The 18,889-nt window shown below is 48.5% G+C and overlaps 1 protein-coding gene across 5 annotated transcripts in view; it reads right to left on the bottom strand.

Moving 5' to 3' along the window:
• Nucleotides 1-18,889, bottom strand: part of ZNF362 (zinc finger protein 362) — a 70,431-nt gene that overhangs the window by 31,443 nt on the left and 20,099 nt on the right. The window contains exon 2 of one of the 5 annotated variants that reach the window (XM_067472821.1): nucleotides 10,867-11,111. The exons of the other annotated variants lie outside the window; for them this stretch is intronic. The gene's annotated coding sequence lies outside the window, so the exon portion shown is untranslated. The remainder of the gene's footprint in view (nucleotides 1-10,866; nucleotides 11,112-18,889) is intronic. 5 annotated transcript variants of the gene reach the window in all.

Here is an 18,889-nt window from a genome sequence, read left to right as displayed (position 1 = left end):
AGCACCTTGAATTGGGTCCGGTAGCAAATCGGCAGCCAATGGAGCTGGGACAACAAGGGTGTTGTATGCTCCCTGCGTCCTGCTCCTGTTAGTAACATGGCTGCCGCGCGCTGAACCAGCTGAAGCTTCCGGGCCGTCTTCAAGGGCAGCCCCACGTAGAGAGCGTTGCAGTAGTCAAGGCGGGATGTGACCAGAGCGTGTACCACCGTGGCCAAGTCAGACTTCCCGAGATACGGGCGCAGCTGGCGCACGAGCCTGAGCTGTGCAAATGCTCCCCTGGTCACCGCTGAAACCTGGGGGTCCAGGCTCAACGATGAGTCCAGGGTCACACCCAGGCTGCGAACCTGCGCCTTCAAGGGGAGTGCGACCCCATCCAACACAGGCTGTAACCCTATACCCTGTTCGGCCTTGCGACTGACCAGGAGTACCTCTGTCTTGTCTGGATTTAGTTTCAGTTTGTTCGCCCTCATCCAGACCGTCACAGCGGCCAAGCACCTGTTCAGGACCTCGACAGCCTCCTTAGTAGCAGGTGGGAAGGAGTGACAGAGTTGGACATCATCTGCGTACAGATGACACCGCACCCCATGACCAACACATAATACTGGAAGGGTTTGGTGGGCATTGACCTTTTATTTATTTATTTACTTACTTACTTTATTTCTATACCGCTGTTCTCAGCCCGAAAGCGACTCACAGCGGTTCGCAGCACATAGGAAACAGCAAAATTCAATGCATCAATAAAAAAACAATTAACAACCTATCTAATACACAGTTAGTACACAATTACTATAACAACCATTCAATAACGTCTCATCACTAAAAACACGATCCAAATCCATCATCCATTGTTCCATTCCTATGTCATTACCAATCACTGCACTAACTACTCGAACGCCTGCACAAACAACCAGGTCTTTACTTTTTTGCGGAATGCCACTAGAGATGGTACTAATCTAATGTCCGTAGGAAGGGCGTTCCACAGCCGAGGAGCCACCACCGAGAAGGCTCTATCTCTCGTCCCCGCCAGCCCGTAGACACCTCCAAGGTCATGTGGCCGGCATGACTGCATGGAGCGCTGTTACCTTCCCTCCGGAGCGGTACCTATTGATCTACTCACATTTGCATGTTTTCGAACTGCTAGATTGGCAGAAGCTAGGGCTGACAGTGGAAGCTTACGCCGCTCCCCGGAATCGAACCTGCGACCTTTCGATCAACAAGCTCAGCAGCTCAGTGCTTTAACCCACTGCGCCACCGGGGGCTCCAATACAATATAATACTACTACTAATAATGCAATATTATAATTATATATTTTATATTACATATAATATTACTGATAATATTACAATATAATGGTATAGTACAATATAGTAATATATAATACTGATATTGTACTATGCTAATGTAATATATTGTATGCTATATATATATATATATATATATATATCCTGTAATAATAATAATAATAAAGCCGCTGAGTCCCAGAGTGAAGAGAAAGGGGGGCAGAAGGCAGTTCCATCTTGTCTCCTGGGATTTACTAATAATATAATATATTGTATATACTGCAAGACATATCTAGTCCAACTACAGGGTTGCAGAAGGGAAATCATTAACGACAGCGGATACAATTTCTAATTTCTGTGCCCATTCCATTTACAAAAATCAGCAAACGCTGTTTTCAAAAACTTGGACCAGGCTGCATTAAATCACTACTGGCCAAGAGGTCATGAGTTTGAAGCCAGCCCGGGTCGGAGTGAGCTCCTAACCATTAATAGTCTAGCTTGCTGCCTGTGAGGCAGGCGGGATCGAGAGCAGGGCCTCCCCGGAAGATCTCAAAGTCCTGGTGGGTTCATAGGCCGAGATGCGGTCGGATAGGTAGCTTGGGCCGGAACCGTTTAGGGCTTTAAAGGTCAACACCAGCACTTTGAATTGAGCCCGGTAGCAAATCGGTAGCCAGTGGAGTTGGCGCAACAGGGGGGTTGTGTGCTCCCTGCGTTCCGCTCCTGTTAGAATCATGGCTGCCACACGTTGGACTAGTTGGAGCTTCCGAGCCGTCTTCAAAGGCAACCCCACATAGAGAGCGTTGCAGTAGTCTAGGCGGGATGTAACCAGAGCGTGGACTACCGTGGCCAAGTCAGACTTCCCAAGGTACGGGCGTAGCTGGCGCACAAGCTTTAGCTGTGCAAATGCTCCCCTGACCACCGCCGAAACCTGAGGTTCCAGACTCAGCGATGAGTCCAGGGTCACACCCAAGCTGCGAACCTGTGTCTTCAAGGGGAGTGCAACCCCATCCAGCACAGGCTGTAACCCTATACCCTGTTCGGCCTTGCGACTGACCAGGAGGACCTCTGTCTTGTCTGGATTCAGTTTCAATTTGTTCGCCCTCATCCAGACCGTCACAGCAGCCAGGCAGTTTTGTTTCGGAATTGTAGTACACCTACATCCAGAGAATACTGTGGACTCCAGGAATGAAAACAGATGCACTTTGGGGGAAATACACCTTCACATTTGGGAGTTGTAGTCACTGGGATTCACTGTTCACCTACAATCAAAGAGCATTCTGAACCCCACAAACGACAGAATGGGGGCAAACTTTCCACACAGAACTCTCATGACCAACAGAAAAAACTTTAGCCCATCCACTACAACTCCCTTCACCAGGGCAAGATAACGCAATCACACTCCTCCTGACAAAGAGCCATCCACCCATACATATGGATAGAGATGTATGTGTGTGTGTGTGTATACATATACTAAACCACCAACAGCTTCGAGGAAGCGGCCACCAGCTTCCAAGAAACCACCACCAGCTTCCAGGAAGTGGCCACCAGCTTAAAGGAAGCGGCCACCAGCTTCCAAGAAACCATCACCGGCTTCCAAGAAACCACCAGCGGCTTCCAGGAAGCAGCCACTGGCTTCCAAGAAACTGCCACCGGCTTCCAGAAAGTGGCTACCGGCTTACAGGAAGCGGCCACCGGCTTCCAAGAAACGACCACAGGCTTCCAACAAACCACCAGCAGCTTCCAGGAAGCGACCAACGGCTTCCAATAAACTGCCACCGGCTTACAGGAAGCGGCCACTGGCTTCCAAGAAACCGCCACCGGATTCCAAGAAACCACCATCGACTTCCAGGAAGCGGCCACCAGCTTCCAAGAAACTGCCACCGGCTTCCAAGAAACTGCCACTGGCTTCCAGGAAGCGGCCACCGGCTTCCAGAAAGTGGCCACGGGCTTACAGGAAGCGGCCACCGGCTTCCAAGAAACTACCAGCAGCTTCCAAGAAACCACCAGCAGCTTCCAGAAAGCGACCAACGGCTTCCAATAAACTGCCACCGTCTTACAGGAAGCAGCCACTGGCTTCCAAGAAACCGCCACCAGATTCCAAGAAACCACCATCGACTTCCAGGAAGCGGCCACCAGCTTCCAAGAAACTGCCACCGGCTTCCAGGAAGCGGCCACCGGCTTCCAGGAAGCGGCCACCAGCTTCCAAGAAATTGCCACAGGCTTAGAAAGGTAGTGGCCACCGGCTTCCAAGAAACCACCACCGGCTTCCAAGAACCACCATCGACTTCCAGAAAGCGGCTACCAGCTTCCAAGAAACTACCACCGGCTTCAAGGAAGCGCCCACCAGCCTCCAAGAAACCACCATCGACTTCCAGGAAGCGGCCACCAGCTTCCAAGAAACTGCCACAGGCTTAGAGGAAGCAGCCACTGGCTTCCAAGAAACCACCACCGGCTTCCAAGGAACCACCATTGACTTCCAGGAAGCGGCTACCGGCTTCCAAGAAACTACCACCGGCTTCAAAGAAGCGGCCACCGGCTTCCAAAAAACCACCACCGGCTTCCAACAAACCACCAACAGCTTCCAGGAAGCTTCCAATAAACTGCCACCGGCTTACAGGAAGCGGCCACCAGCTTCCAAGAAATTGCCACAGGCTTAGAGGTAGCGACCACCGGCTTCCAAGAAACCACCATCGACTTCCAGGAAGCGGCCACCGGCTTCCAATAACTACCACCTGCTTCAAGGAAGCGGCCACCGGCCTCCAAGAAACCATCATCGACTTCCAGGAAGCGGCCACCAGCTTCCAAGAAACTGCCACCGGCTTCCAGGAAGCGGCCACCGGCTTCCAAGGAACCACCATCGACTTCCAGGAAGCAGCCACCGGCTTCCAAGAAACTGCCACCAGCTTCCACGAAACCACCACCGGCTTCCAGGAAGTGACCTCCAGCTTCCAGGAAGCCTCCTCAAGCTCCCAAAAAGCCACTGGCTCCCAAGATAAGGGAGACGGGACCCCTGTATACCCCAAACCACAGGTAATATCAAACCCTATTGAAATGACAAGCTCCTGGCCCAAGAAGAATACTAGCGCGTGGTGGTGGAGGACCTCAAAAACACCTTCTTGGACATGGAATCACTGCCCCTGCCCTCTAAGCACTGCCTGAATACCAAGCAAAAAGTGGGTGCTAGAAACAATAGGAAATCAGCTACAGAACAGGAGCTTTTTTGTTGAGTTCCAGGGCCAGAGAAAAAGATGGTGAGAACAGAAGAACAACCTGCGTCAGAGGAGCATGCTTGCTCCATCAATGTTCAACATTTACACAAATGACCAGCCACTTCCAGAAGGGACAGAGAGTTTCATCTATGCTGACGATCGTGCCATCACCGCTCAAGCAGGGAGCTTTGAGATGGTAGAACAGAAGCTCTCCGAAGCTCTAGGTGCTCTTACTGCCTATTACAGGGAAAACCAGCTGTTTCCTAATCCATCTAAAACACAGACATGCGCCTTTCACCTTAAGAACAGACAAGCATCCCGAGCTCTGAGGATCACCTGGGAAGGAATCCCACTGGAGCATTGCAGCGCACCCAAATATTTATTTTATTTATTTATTTTATTTATTTAGACACCCACAACGAGATCTTTTTGAGTCCTGTTTCCCTTGATTCTTATCCAAATGACTTCAAGCTGGTTTCCCAGATTGTAGTTTTGCATCTCTTCTGCAGCGTAACAGTTTTTGACATAATTTATTTGTTTATTTATTTATTTATAATTCAAACTGATATTCCGCCACTCCCCTGGGGCTCGGAGCGGCTTACAAGAATGGCTAAAATCTTAACACAATTTAAAAACAATAATATCAAAGATCAAAGGCCTGTCGAAACAGATATATCTGACATGCCCTGCGGAAAGCTGATAAGTCCCGCAAGGCACGGACTTCAGGTGGCAGAGTATTCCAGAGTGATGGTGCCACTGCGGTGAAGGCTCTGCGTCTGGTTGCTGTTAGACGCAAGGTCTTGACACTGGGAATTTCCAATAGATCTTGGTCCTCAGAATGGAGGGATCTCTGGGGTTGGTAGGGGGTGAGGCGGTCCCTCAGATACATCGGCCCCAGACCATGCAAGGCCTTAAAGGTGAGTACCAACCCTTTGAAAGTGATCCGGTGCTCAATTGGTCACCAATGCAGCTGTAGCAAGATTGGGGTGATGTGGCATCTCATCGGAATTCCCGCAAGAAGCCGAGCAGCTGCATTTCGTACCAACTTGAGCTTCCGGATCACCGACAGAGGAAGGCCAATGTAGAGGGCGTTACAGTAGTCCAGTCTTGAGATGACCGTGGCTTGGATCACCGTAGCTAGGTCATCCCTGGACAGGGAGAGGGACAGCCGCAGATGAAAAAAGGCGGTTCTGCTCACGGCGGAGACCTGGGCCTCCATCATCAGCAGAGGGTCCAAAAGGACTCCCAGACTCTTGACCAATGATGATGGGCGTAGCACCTCGCCATCCAGGGTAGGCAGCTGGATGTCCCCACTGCCCGGTTGACCCAGCCATAGGATCTCCATCTTTGCTGGATTCACCCTCAACCTGCTGGCACGCAGCCATCCAGTAACGGCCTTGAGGCACCGATGGAAACAATCGCGTACAGAGTCCGGTTGGCCTTCCATCTTCAGCACCAGCTGAGTGTCATCAGCATACTGGTAACACTCCAGCCCAAAACCTCGAACCAGCTGAGCAAGTGGTCGCATATAGATGTTAAACAAGAGAGGGGAGAGAATGGCCCCCTGAGGAACCCCACAAGAGAGAGAGGGGGGACCTCTCAGAGACCAGGCCTCCCCTCTCCACTCGCTGTCCACGGTTGTGAAGAAAGGAGGACAGCCAATCTAAAGCTCTCCCCCTGACTCCAACAGCAGCAAGGTGGTGGGTCAAAAGATTGTGGTCGACTGTGTCAAATGCTGCTGTGAGATCCAATAACACAAGCAGCGCTGACTTGCCCTGGTCAAGCTGGTATCGAAGGTGATCCGTGATGGAGACCAGCACAGTCTCTGTCCCAAGCCCCGCACGGAAGCCGGACTGGAAGGGATCTCGTCCGGCTGTGTCGTCTAGGAATTGCTGCAACTGCTCCGCTGCTGCCCTCTCAATCACCTTGCCCAGGAACGAGAGGTTCGAAACTGGGCGGTAACTGGAGGGAACCGAAGAATCTAAGTCTGGTTTCTTCAGCAGGGGAAAGACCACCGCCTCGGAGTCACACTCTGGACCGTGCTCTGACCTACAAGAAGCACTGCCTGAATATCAAGCAAAAAGTGGGAGCTAGAAACAATATCATACAAAAGCTGACTGGCACAGCCTGGGGTTCACAATCAGACACAGTGAAGACATCTGCCCTTGCGCTTTGCTACTCTGCTGCTGAGTATTCATGCCCAGCGTGAAACACATCTCACCATGCTAAAACCGTGGATGTGGCTCTTAATGAGATATGCCACATTATCACAGGATGTCTACACCCAACACCAATGGAGTAATTACACTGTTTAGCCAATATTGCACCATTTGACATCAGCCGGGAGTCCATCACCCCACAAACCACACCAGGATGTAGAGTTGAGCTGGTAGCACAACTGGTTAATCGGTGGCAATTAATCACTGCCGCCTGAAAGGTGGCAAGTTTGAAGCCCGAATTGGGATTGAGCACCCGACTGTTCATAGCTGTTTAAAAAATAGCTGTTAAAAAATTGAAATACCAAAAACAAAAAAAGAAATACCCCTCCCCCCCACCCAAAAAAAATGGGGAAAAAATAAATACCAGGAAAAAAATATCAAAAAAGCAAGACTGGCTGACCAAAGTGCTAGAGATTATGAACATGGACAGACTTACTTATTGGCTTTCATCTAACCAAGAAACCAACTGGGACCTTGTAAAAGACTACTTAAAACAGATGGAATTAGATCTCATGTATGCTGAAGACATACAATCTTAAGGGGAAAAGAAGATGTAGGGGAAGCAGGAAAAGAAAATAGGCTATATCCAGGGGCGGCTCGTCCATTACGCAAAGTAAGCGGTCGCAGAACACTTTTTTTTGCCAGGGGCGCAGAGGCGCCTCTGTAAATGCCCGTCGACCACCACTTGAGGAGCGCCCCCTCAGCTCACAACAGCCCTAGCAGTCCGGGGGGAGCCTCGGCTTTCTTGCCTCGCTGCTGGGCAATCCTCTTCCCAAAGGGGCCGGGCCCTTGAGCCTCGCCTAGCCCCTCTCGTTCCTGCTCCACCCGGCCACCGGGTGCGCGAGCAGAGCCGGCGCTCAATCGTTCTCCGCGTTCGATCCCTTCCCCATGACCGGCTCCCGATCCCCCGGCGCTCCACCCACCTCCTCTCCTCTCCCCAATCCGCGGGTGGGCCAAGGGGCGGAGCGACCACATCTGGCCCGCTTTGGGTCCGGAGGCGTGTCTGAAGACCCCAGCATGCGCACCAAAAGTCACCTCATCTCCTGACTTTCTCTTCAGCCATTGGGACCAAGAGAGAGAGAGAGAGCCACTCCGGCTGGAGGTATCTCCCACCTCCGCTCCCTCCTTTGTTTTTGCGCCTACCTTCAGGAAAGGTGGGCATCTCCACCTCTCTCTCTCTCTCTCTCTCTCTCGGTCCCAATGGCTGAGGAGAAAGTCAGGAGAAGAGGTGACTTTTGGTGCACACGCCGGGGTCTTCAGACATGCCTCCGGACCCAAAGCGGGCCAGGCAAGGGAGCAAGTGCGGCAAGTGTACTTACTGGGATGTATAGTTCACCTAAAATCTAAAGCATTCTGAACTCCAGCAATGATGGAATTGAACCAAATATGGCACACAGAACTCCCACGACGAACAGAAAATATATATCAATGATTGGTTGGGGGGGGGCACCAAAATATTGTTTGCTTACCGTTGAAAATTACCTAGGGCCGCCTCTGACTATATCCAGAACGGTTTAGTATCTATGGGGGAAATTATTCCCAACTCACAACTTCTGAGGATGCCTACTAGGCTTAGGTAACCACGGAAAAATTTGTTTCTAAACTCATTTCGTTTTTAGGGGTCCATCGCGTTTCGTTTTTTTAAAGAATTCCGAAATTTTCCTTTTAAAAATTTTGAAATTTACGAAATTTCGTATAATTATGAATTGATTCATTAATGGTGGATGCAATTGCGCAATATGCTAAAAAAACCCTCCAAATGGGACAGGGGGAACTTCTGAAGCTTCCCTCTCCCTCTGTTGTTGACTGTTGGTGTGAGAAAACACACAACAACTATAAAACTTGCACCAGACATGCGAAAATAATTACGAAATAATTACGAAATAATTACGAAAAAATTTCGAAATAATTACGAAACAATAACAAAATAAATTGAAAAAATTGTTTCAAATCTAATTTACTCCTCACACTATTCCTGCATGGCTCAATATTGGATCGTAAGCTAATTTAAATACGAATTAATAACGAATTACGAAATTAACGAACGAAACCGCCCAGCCCTACAGAACAGTTGCTTATCTATGGGGGAAATTATTGTTTCTCCCAACTCACAACCTCTGAGGATGCCTGCCATAGATGTAGGTGAAACGTTAGGAGAGAATGCTTCTACAACATGGACAGACAGCCCAGAAAACTTATTGCCTCTTTTCCTTATTACTCCTGTAAAGTGATTGCTAAATGATATAAACCTCTTATACAACCTAATTAAAAAATTAAATTAAAGAAATGGGGCCACAAAGTGGAGTCCACGACATGCAAGCACGAAGAGCAAACCACAGACCGCTGACTACAATAATATAGCAGCACCAGAGGTACTCCAAGTGGCCAACTTCTGATCAAAGGACATTTAATAGAATGCCAAGTTTGCAAATTTTGTTGTTTTTTTAAAATACAATACAACTATTTGGTTCACTCTTGATACGATAAATAAATAGTTCCAGGTGAGGCCTGACCAAAGCAGAACAGAGCAGTACTATTGGGGGTCATCTGCAAATTTCATAAGCAGTCCTTCGATTCTGTCGTTCAAGTTGTTGATGGAGATGTCAAATAGTAGACTTTGTTGATCCAAAAAGAAATTGTTCAAAACTCATGGTGGTTCCATTTAGAATTGGATTCCAAACTTTTCAAAAAAAATCGGAACTTTCCGAAAAAATTCGGAACTTTCTGAAAAAAATTCAGAACTTGTCAAAAAAAATTCGTAACTTTCTGAAAAAAATGCAGAACTTTCTAAAAAAAAATTGGAGCTTTCCAAAAAATTTTGGAACTTTCTGAAAAAAATTCAGAACTTTCTGAAAAAGTTCGGAACTTTCCGAAAAAATTAGGAACTTTCCGAAAAAATTTTAGAACTTTCTGAAAAAATTCAGAACTTTCTGAAAAAAATTCAGAACTTGTAAAAAAAATCGAAACTTTCTGAAAAAATTAGGAACTTTCTGAAAAAATTCAGAACTTTCCCAAAAAATAATCGGAAGTTCCTGAAAAAATTCAGAACTTTCCAAAAAAATTCAGAACTTTCTGAAAAAAATTCAGAGCTTTCCGAAAAAATTCAGAAGTTTCTGAAAAAAATTCAGAACTTTCCGAAAAAATCGGAACTTTCTGAAAAAAATTCAGAGCTTTCTGAAAAAAATTCAGAACTTTCCGAAAACATTCAGAACTTTCTGAAAAAAATTGGAACTTTCCGAATCGCTTCGTTAATGGCGGGCACGATTGCGCAACATGCGAAAAACAGCAACTGGCACTGGGCAAACTTCAGGGGATTCTCTCTCCCTCATTTTTAGACCAATCCTGACAAAACTTGCCACCGTGCTCTCTGGATGTAGGTGAACTACAACTCCCAAAACTCAAGGTCAATGCCCACCAAACTCTTCCAGTATTTTCTCTTGGTCATGGGAGTTCTGTGTGCCAAGTTTGATTCAGTTCCATCGTTAGTGGAGTTCAGAATGCACTTTGATTGTAGGTGAACTAGAGATCCCAGCAACTACAACTCCCTGGTTCTCTGCTTCACTGCCCCCCCCCCCAACATCAACAAAACACAGGCGGCCGCAAGACTTGCCTTGCTCTTCCAACCGCTCTTCTCCCAACCAGCCTTCACAACCTACCTTCTCTTTCTCTTTCCCCATCCCTTCCCGGGCTCACAATGAGCCTCTGAGCCATGTGCTGTCCTTTGTATAGCACAATGGCTGCCGTGCCGAAAACCCGCCCCTACCCTCCCCAGAACGTCTCCCCTCATTGGCTGGGAAGCAAGCATCCCAGCATGCAAGCTGCTTGACTCCAAACACTGAGTTACTTCCGACTCACTTCCTGAGTCGGAAGAAAAACGACGAGGGCAAAGGGACTTCCAGTTGTCTTAAAAACTTCGAAATCACTCAAAAAAGGTCAATTTTCCGACTTTATGCCAAATTCCGAAGATTCCGATGGTACCTAACCATGCCTATCAAATAGTCCCGAAAGGCCCAGGACGGATCCCTACAGCACCGGGACGAAAAAAGAAGAGCTTTTGGGGGAGAACGTTTAAGTGCCGAGTCCTAACGACTTGGGAGAGGAGAGGTCAGAGACAAACAGGGAAGAGGGTGAGCTGGGCCGGGCGACGGGGTACTCACAGGCTGGCCTCCCGATGACCGCAGCTGCCCGCGGAGGCGTGGCGTTGGCGGTCCAGGCTGGCGGGCGGCGGGCGGATCCCCCGCTGGCGCAGGCAGGAGAACAGCACCAGCTCCCCCGGCGTGGCGGGGCGGGGCGGGGAGGGCTCGCCGGCCTTCGCCAGCTCCTACCCGGGGCAACGGCTAGGGCACGCGAGGGGCCCCTGGCACACGCCTCGGCTCGCGGGGAGTCCCGCTGCTTCGCCCGGCTGAAATAGACAGAAAGGAGAGAGGAAGTAGGCACTCAGGTAGCGCTCCCGGACCCCAGCGAGAGAGCGAGGGTTCAAGGGGCTGCCTCTGGAAAATGCAGGTTCGTGATCCGCGCGCGCTCTCTCGCTCTCTATCCATCCACAGTCTGTTCTTCCCCGACCTGTCATTAAACATCGAGAAAACCAAAGTGCTCTTCTATCAGTCACCAGCCAATCCCTCTCCAATGCCAGAAATACAGCTTAATGGTGTAAATTAGCTCCCTTGGCAGCCACCTCTCCACAAAAGTCAATGCTGACACTGAAATACAACACCACCGAGTCCCAGCGACTTGAGAGAGGAGAGTGTGAGACGTGGACTGTCTACAGACATCAACATTGACACTGAAATACAACACCGCCTGAGATCTGCGAGTGCAGCATTTTCCCAAATGATGCAGAGAGTGTTTGATGACTGGGACAACCGTAGGGAGACCAAGGGGTTTGTTTATAAAGCTATTGTCCTCCCAACCCTGCGAGACGTGGACTGTCTACAGACGTCAACAGACGTCAACATTGACACTGAAATACAACACCGCCTGAGATCTACGATTACAGCATTTTTCCTAATGATGCAGAGAGTGTTTGAGACATCCATAGGGAGACCAAGGGGCTGTTGTTCTCCCAACCCTGCTATATGCCTGCAAAACGTGGACTGTCTACAGACGTCAACATTGAGATTGAAATACAACACCGCCTGAGCTCTGCAAGTGCAGCATTCCTCTGAATGAAGACCGGGACATCCGTAGGGAGACCAAAGTGATTGTTTATAAAGCTATTGTCCTCCCAACCCTGCTATACGCCTGCAAAACGTGGACTGTCCACAGACGTCAACATTGAGACTGAAATACAACACTGCCTGAGCTCTGCGAGTGCAGCATTCCTCCGAATGAAGTACAGTGTTTGAGGACCGGAACATCCGTAGGGAGACCAAGGTGCTTGTTTATAAAGCTATTGTCCTCCCAACCCTGTTATACTCCTGCGAGACATGGACTGTCTACAGACATCAACACTGACACCAAAATACAACACTGCCTGAGATCTGCGAGTACAGCATTTTTCCTAATGATGCAGAGAGTGTTTGAGGACCAGGACATCCGTAGGGAGACCAAGGGGTTTGTTTATAAAGCTGTTGTTCTCCCAACCTTGCTATACGCCTGCGAGACATGGACTGTCTACAGACATCAACACTGACACCAAAATACAACACTGCCTGAGATCTGAGAGTACAGCATTTTCCCTAATGATGCAGAGAGTGTTTGAGGACCAGGACATCCATAGGGAGACCAAGGGGTTTGTTTATAAAGCTATTGTTCTCCCAACCTTGCTAAACGCCTGCGAAACGTGGACTGTCTACAGACGTCAACATTGAGACTGAAATACAACACTGCCTGAGCTCTGCGAGTGCAGCATTCCTCCGAATGAAGTACAGTGTTTGAGGACCGGAACATCCGTAGGGAGACCAAGGTGCTTGTTTATAAAGCTATTGTCCTCCCAACCTTGCTATACGCATACGAGACGTGGACTGTCTACAGACATCAACACTGACACCGAAATACAACACTGCCTGAGATCTGCAAGTACAGCATTTCTCTGAATGAAGCACAGAGTGTTTGAAGACCGGGACATCCGTAGGGAGACCAAGGTGCTTGTTTAAAAAGCTATTGTCCTCTCAACCCTGCTATATGCCTGCAAAACGTGGACTGTCTACAGACATCAACATTGACACTGAAATACAACACCGCCTGAAATCTGCGAGTACAGCATTCCTCCGAATGAAGCCGAGAGTGTAAGGCCGGGACATCCGTAGGGAGACCAAGGGGCTTCTTTATAAAGCTATTGTCCTCCCAACCCTGCTTTATGCCTGCGAGACGTGGACTGTCTACAGATATCACACTCAATTCCTGGAACGATTCCACCATCTTTGCCTCCAAAAAATCCTGCAAACCTCTTGGGAAGACAGACGGAGAAATGTCAATATACTGGAAGAAGAAGCAAAGACCACCAGCACTGAAGCGATGCTCCTCCCCCATCAACTCCACTAGACCGGCCACGTTGTCTGAATACCCGACCACCGTCTCCCAAAGCCGTTACTCTACTCCCAACTCAAGAACAGAAAACTGAATGTTGGTGGACAAGAAAAGAAGAAGCAAAGACCACCAGCACTGAAGCGATGCTCCTCCCCCATCAACTCCACTAGACCGGCCACGTTGTCCGAATACCCGACCACCGTCTCCCAAAGCCGTTACTCTACTCCCAACTCAAGAACAGAAAACTGAATGTTGGTGGACAAGAAAAGAAGAAGCAAAGACCACCAGCACTGAAGCGATGCTCCTCCCCCATCAACTCCACTAGACCGGCCACGTTGTCCGAATACCCGACCACCGTCTCCCAAAGCCGTTACTCTACTCCCAACTCAAGAACAGAAAACTGAATGTTGGTGGACAAGAAAAGAAGAAGCAAAGACCACCAGCACTGAAGCGATGCTCCTCTCCCATCAACTCCACTAGACCGGCCACGTTGTCCGAATACCCGATCACCGTCTCCCAAAGCCGTTGCTCTACTCCCAACACAAGAACAGATAACTGAATGTTGGTGGACAAGAAAAGAAGAAGCAAAGACCACCAGCACTGAAGCGATGCTCCTCCCCCATCAACTCCACTAGACCGGCCACGTTGTCTGAATACCCGACCACCGTCTCCCAAAGCCGTTACTCTACTCCCAACTCAAGAACAGAAAACTGAATGTTGGTGGACAAGAAAAGAAGAAGCAAAGACCACCAGCACTGAAGCGATGCTCCTCCCCCATCAACTCCACTAGACTGGCCACATTGTCCGAATACCCGACCACCATCTCCCAAAGCCGTTACTCTACTCCCAACTCAAGAACAGAAAACTGAATGTTGGTGGACAAGAAAAGAAGAAGCAAAGACCACCAGCACTGAAGCGATGCTCCTCCCCCATCAACTCCACTAGACCGGCCACGTTGTTCGAATACCTGATCACCGTCTCCCAAAGCCGTTACTCTACTCCCAACTCAAGAACAGAAAACTGAATGTTGGTGGACAAGAAAAGAAGAAGCAAAGACCACCAGCACTGAAGCGATGCTCCTCCCCCATCAACTCCACTAGACCGGCCACGTTGTCCGAATACCCGATCACCATCTCCCAAAGCCAACTCAAGAACAGAAAACTGAATGTTGGTGGACAAGAAAAGAAGCAAAGGCCACCAGCACTGAAGCGATGCTCCTCCCCCATCAACTCCACTAGACCGGCCACGTTGTCCGAATACCCGATCACCATCTCCCAAAGCCAACTCAAGAACAGAAAACTGAATGTTGGTGGACAAGAAAAGAGATTTAAAGGTGGGCTTAAAGCCAACCTCAAAAACCGTGGCATAGACACCGAGAAGTGGGAAGTGCTCTAACTGGAGGTCAGCTGTGACCAGCAGTGCTGCAGAATTCGAAGAGGCACAGCTGGAGGGCGAAAGGGAGAAACTTGCCTGGCTGGGACCGCCTTCCATCTGGAAAGAGATGTTATCCCTACAGGAGAACATGCGGGTCAAGAATAGAGCGCCACAACCACCTACAGACCCACTACCAAGACACCACATCTGGAAGACCATCATCCTCAAGCTACGAGGGATCACCTCAGTAAGTAAGTAAAGTACTTACAAAACTAGAGGGCGCTAGTGCTTTGTTTCTAAAGTGTTTGTAAAGTTCTGATGGTGAAAATTTCATTGACATGAAAACATGCAAATGTGAGTAGATCAATAGGTACTGCTCCATGCATCGATCTAAAATGCCATATATTCTCCCTCCCTGGGATGATGGGGTCTAGGCTGGGGTTTGTCGCCCTTTTCCCAAACGGACCGACCCACAGTCCCTAAAATATGAGTAATAATAATAATAGCATTGACATGAAAACATGCAAATGTGAGTAGATCAATAGGTACTGCTCCATGCATCTATCTAAAATGCCATATATTCTCCCTCCGTAGGATGATTGGGTCTAGGCTGGGGTTTGTCGCCCTTTTCCCAAACGGACTGACCCACAGTCCCTAAAATATGAGTAATAATAATGATAGCATTGACATGAAAACATGCAAATGCGAGTAGATCAATAGGTACCGCTCCATGCATCTATCTAAAATGCTATGTATTCTCCCTACGTGGAATGATTGGGTCTAGGCTGGGGTTTGTCGCCGTTTTCCCAAACAGACTGACCCACAGTCCCTAAAATATGAGTAATAGTAATAATAATAGCATTGACATGAAAACATGCAAATGTGAGTAGATCAATAGGTACTGCTCCATGCATCTATCTAAAATGCCATGTATTCTCCCTACGTGGAATGATTGGGTCTAGGCTGGGGCTTGTTGCCCTTTTCCCAAGTGGACTACAAAAAACGAAATTCCTTCTGAACATGAGGAAGGACTGTGAGAGCAGTAGAACGATTTCTCGGCCCCCGGAGTGTGGTGGAGGCTCCTTCTTTGGATGGCCATCTGTCAGGAGTGCTTTGAATGCGTTTTCCCTGCTTCTTGGCAGAATGGGGTTGGACTGGATGGTCCACATGGTCTCTCCCAACTCTAGGATTCTATCCTTGGTCAGGATGAGATGGTGGACAGGAGAGAAGAAAGTGTATCCACGAGACCCATAGTGCCCAACTCCTGATATGAAATTTCTAGAGCTGGAAGGGACCCCTAAGGGTCATCCAATCCAACCCCCTGCTATGCAAGAAAACACAACCAAAGCACTGATAGAAAAGCCTACAGAGAAGGAGACTCCACTCTCCAACAGCTCTTACTCTCTGGAGGTTTCTTCCTAACCTTTCCAGTCGAATCTCTTTCCCTGCCATTTGAAACCCATTCCTCCTCCTCCTCCTCTTCCTGCTCCTTCTCCTTTTCCTCCTCCTCCTCTTTCTCCTCCTCCTCTTCCTTCTCCTCCTCCTCTTCATCCTTCTTCTCTTCCCCCTCCTCTTCCTCCTCCTCCCCGTCCTCCTCCTGCTCTTTCTCCTCTCCTCCTCTCCTGCTCCTTCTCTTTTTCCTCCTCCTCCCCCTTTTCCTCCTCCTCCCCCTTTCCTCCTCCTTGCTCTTTTTCCTCCTCCACTTCCTCCTCCTTCTCCTCTTCCTCCTCTTGCTCTTTCTCTTCCTCCTCCTTCTCCTGCTCTTTATCCTCCTCCTCTTCCTCTTCCTTCTCTCTCCTCCTCCTCTCTTCTCCTCCTCTCCTCTTCATCTTCTCTTCCCCTCCTCTTCCTTCTCCTCCTCCCTCCTCCTCTTCTTACTCCTCCTGCTCTTTCTCCTCCTCCTGCTCTTTCTCTCCTCCTCCTCTGCTCCTTCTCCTTTTCCTCCTCCTTCCTCTTTCTCCTCCTCCTCTTCCTTCTCCTCCTCCTCTTCATCCTCCTTCTCTTCCCCCTCCTCTTCCTCCTCCTCCCCGTCCTCCTCCTGCTTCTTTCTCCTCCTCCTCCTCTTCCTGCTCCTTCTCTTTTTCCTCCTCCTCCCCCTTTTCCTCCTCCTCCCCCTTTTCCTCCTCCTGCTCTTTTTCCTCCTCCACTTCCTCCTCCTTCTCCTCTTCCTCCTCTTGCTCTTTCTCTTCCTCCTCCTTCTCCTGCTCTTTATCCTCCTCCTCTTCCTCTTCCTTCTCTTCCTCCTCCTCCTCTTCCTTCTCCTCCTCCTCCTCTTCATCCTTCTCTTCCCCCTCCTCTTCCTTCTCCTCCTCTTCTTACTCCTCCTGCTCTTTCTCCTCCTCCTGCTCTTTCTCCTCCTCCTCTTCCTTCTCTTTTTCCTCTTGCTCCTCCTCCTGCTCTTTATCCTCCTCCTCTTCCTCCTCCTGTTCTTTCTCCTCCTCCTCCTTCTCTTCCCCCTTCCTCCTCCTCCTCTTCCTCCTCCTCCTCTTCTTTCTCCTCCCTCCCCTCCTCCTCTTCCTCCTCCTCTACCTCCTCCTTCTCTTCCTCCTCCTGCTCTTCCTCCTTCTCCTCTTCCTCCTCCTCCTCCTCTTCCTCAATGGGACATTCTTTGAAATCTGGAAACATGGTACTCCTGTTCCCTCTCTACCTTCTCTTCTCCCAGTGAAACACCCCCCAGGAGGAAAGGAGGATGGAAAAAGAGAAGGAAGGGCAGGGAAGGGAAAGGAGAAGGAAGGAAAGACAAAAGGGAAGGAAGGAGAAAGAGAAGGAAGGAGGTGGGAAAGAGAGAAGGAAGGAAGGAAGGATAGGATGGTGGAAGAGAGCAGGGAGGGCCTAAGGAAAGAGCCCAAGAGCCCTAAATAGACACAAAATCCCACCTAAAACGTTACAATCGCATTTCCAATAGTTATGAGCGATATCTTTCATAATGTTGATGCTATTATTATTATTATTATTATTATTATTATTATTATTACTCATATTTTAGGGACAGTGGGTCGGTCCGTTTGGGAAAAGGGCGACAAACCCCAGCCTAGACCCAATAATTCCACGTAGGGAGAATATATGGCATTTTAGATTGATGCATGGAGCGGTACCTATTGATCTACTCGCATTTGCATGTTTTCATGTCAATGCTATTATTATTATTACTCATATTTTAGGGACTGTGGGTCGGTCCGGTTGAGAAACGGGAGACCAACCCCAGCCTAGACCCCATCAACCCAGGGAGGGAGAATATATGGCATTTTAGATAGATGCATGGAGCAGTACCTATTGATCTACTCGCATTGGCATGTTTTCATGTCAATGCTATTATTATTATTACTCATATTTTAGGGACTGTGGGTCGGTCCGGTTGGGAAAAGGGCGACAAACCCCAGCCTAGACCCCATCATCCCAGGGAGGGAGAATATATGGCATTTTAGATAGATGCATGGAGCAGTACCTATTGATCTACTCGCATTGGCATGTTTTCATGTCAATGCTATTATTATTATTACTCATATTTTAGGGACTGTGGGTCGGTCTGTTTGGGAAAAGGGCAACAAGCCCCAGCCTAGACCCAATCATTCCACGTAGGGAGAATACATAGCATTTTAGATAAGACACAAACTGGAAACCAAAGGTAAACAAAAGGCTGTTTAACTCTTGCAGTGTCGCCCGACTTAGTGCGGACACCCGTTCTCACTATCCGCAGCCGTTCTAAATTGCTCGACAACAACACCACCGACTCGACAACAACACCGTCTCCTACACCGTAACACAAACTGCCTGCCCTGTGCATTCCCTTGCTTGCTTTCCTCCCTTTCCGCCACAAATAGACCAATCGTTGCAATACATAACACACGTTATGCAGAGCCAAAGGAGGGAAAGAACGAGAGTGAGCAAAGGCACAATCCTACATTGGGAGGCCATCTCTCCCTTTACAAAAGACACAGATATTCTTAGATCGATATTACATACTCTCGGGTTGTCAAAAACTATTTTTACAATTGTGAACGACACTTCCAGACATCGCAACCGAGCAACATGACCTGCCCCCAGATCCCAACATAGAAAAAGTTTTGCAGAACTTCAGATCTCAAAACACATTGGTCCTAGAGATAGAGATACATAGATATGATACAGATAGAGATATATAGAGATGATAGATATATAGAGAGATATACAGTGTTTCCGCTCTGCTTCGCAGTTCGCTTTTAGCTTTTTTATAGTTTTAAAAAAATATTAATTTATAAAAAATATATATACAGTAATCCCTCGCTACTTCACGGTTCGCTTTTCACGGACTCGCTGTTTCGCGGTTTTCAAAAAATATTAATTTTATATATATATATA

Source organism: Anolis sagrei, chromosome 13 (assembly GCF_037176765.1).
Source record: "Anolis sagrei isolate rAnoSag1 chromosome 13, rAnoSag1.mat, whole genome shotgun sequence".
NCBI lineage: Eukaryota > Metazoa > Chordata > Lepidosauria > Squamata > Dactyloidae > Anolis > Anolis sagrei.
This window is presented reverse-complemented; position numbering and strand designations above follow the sequence as displayed.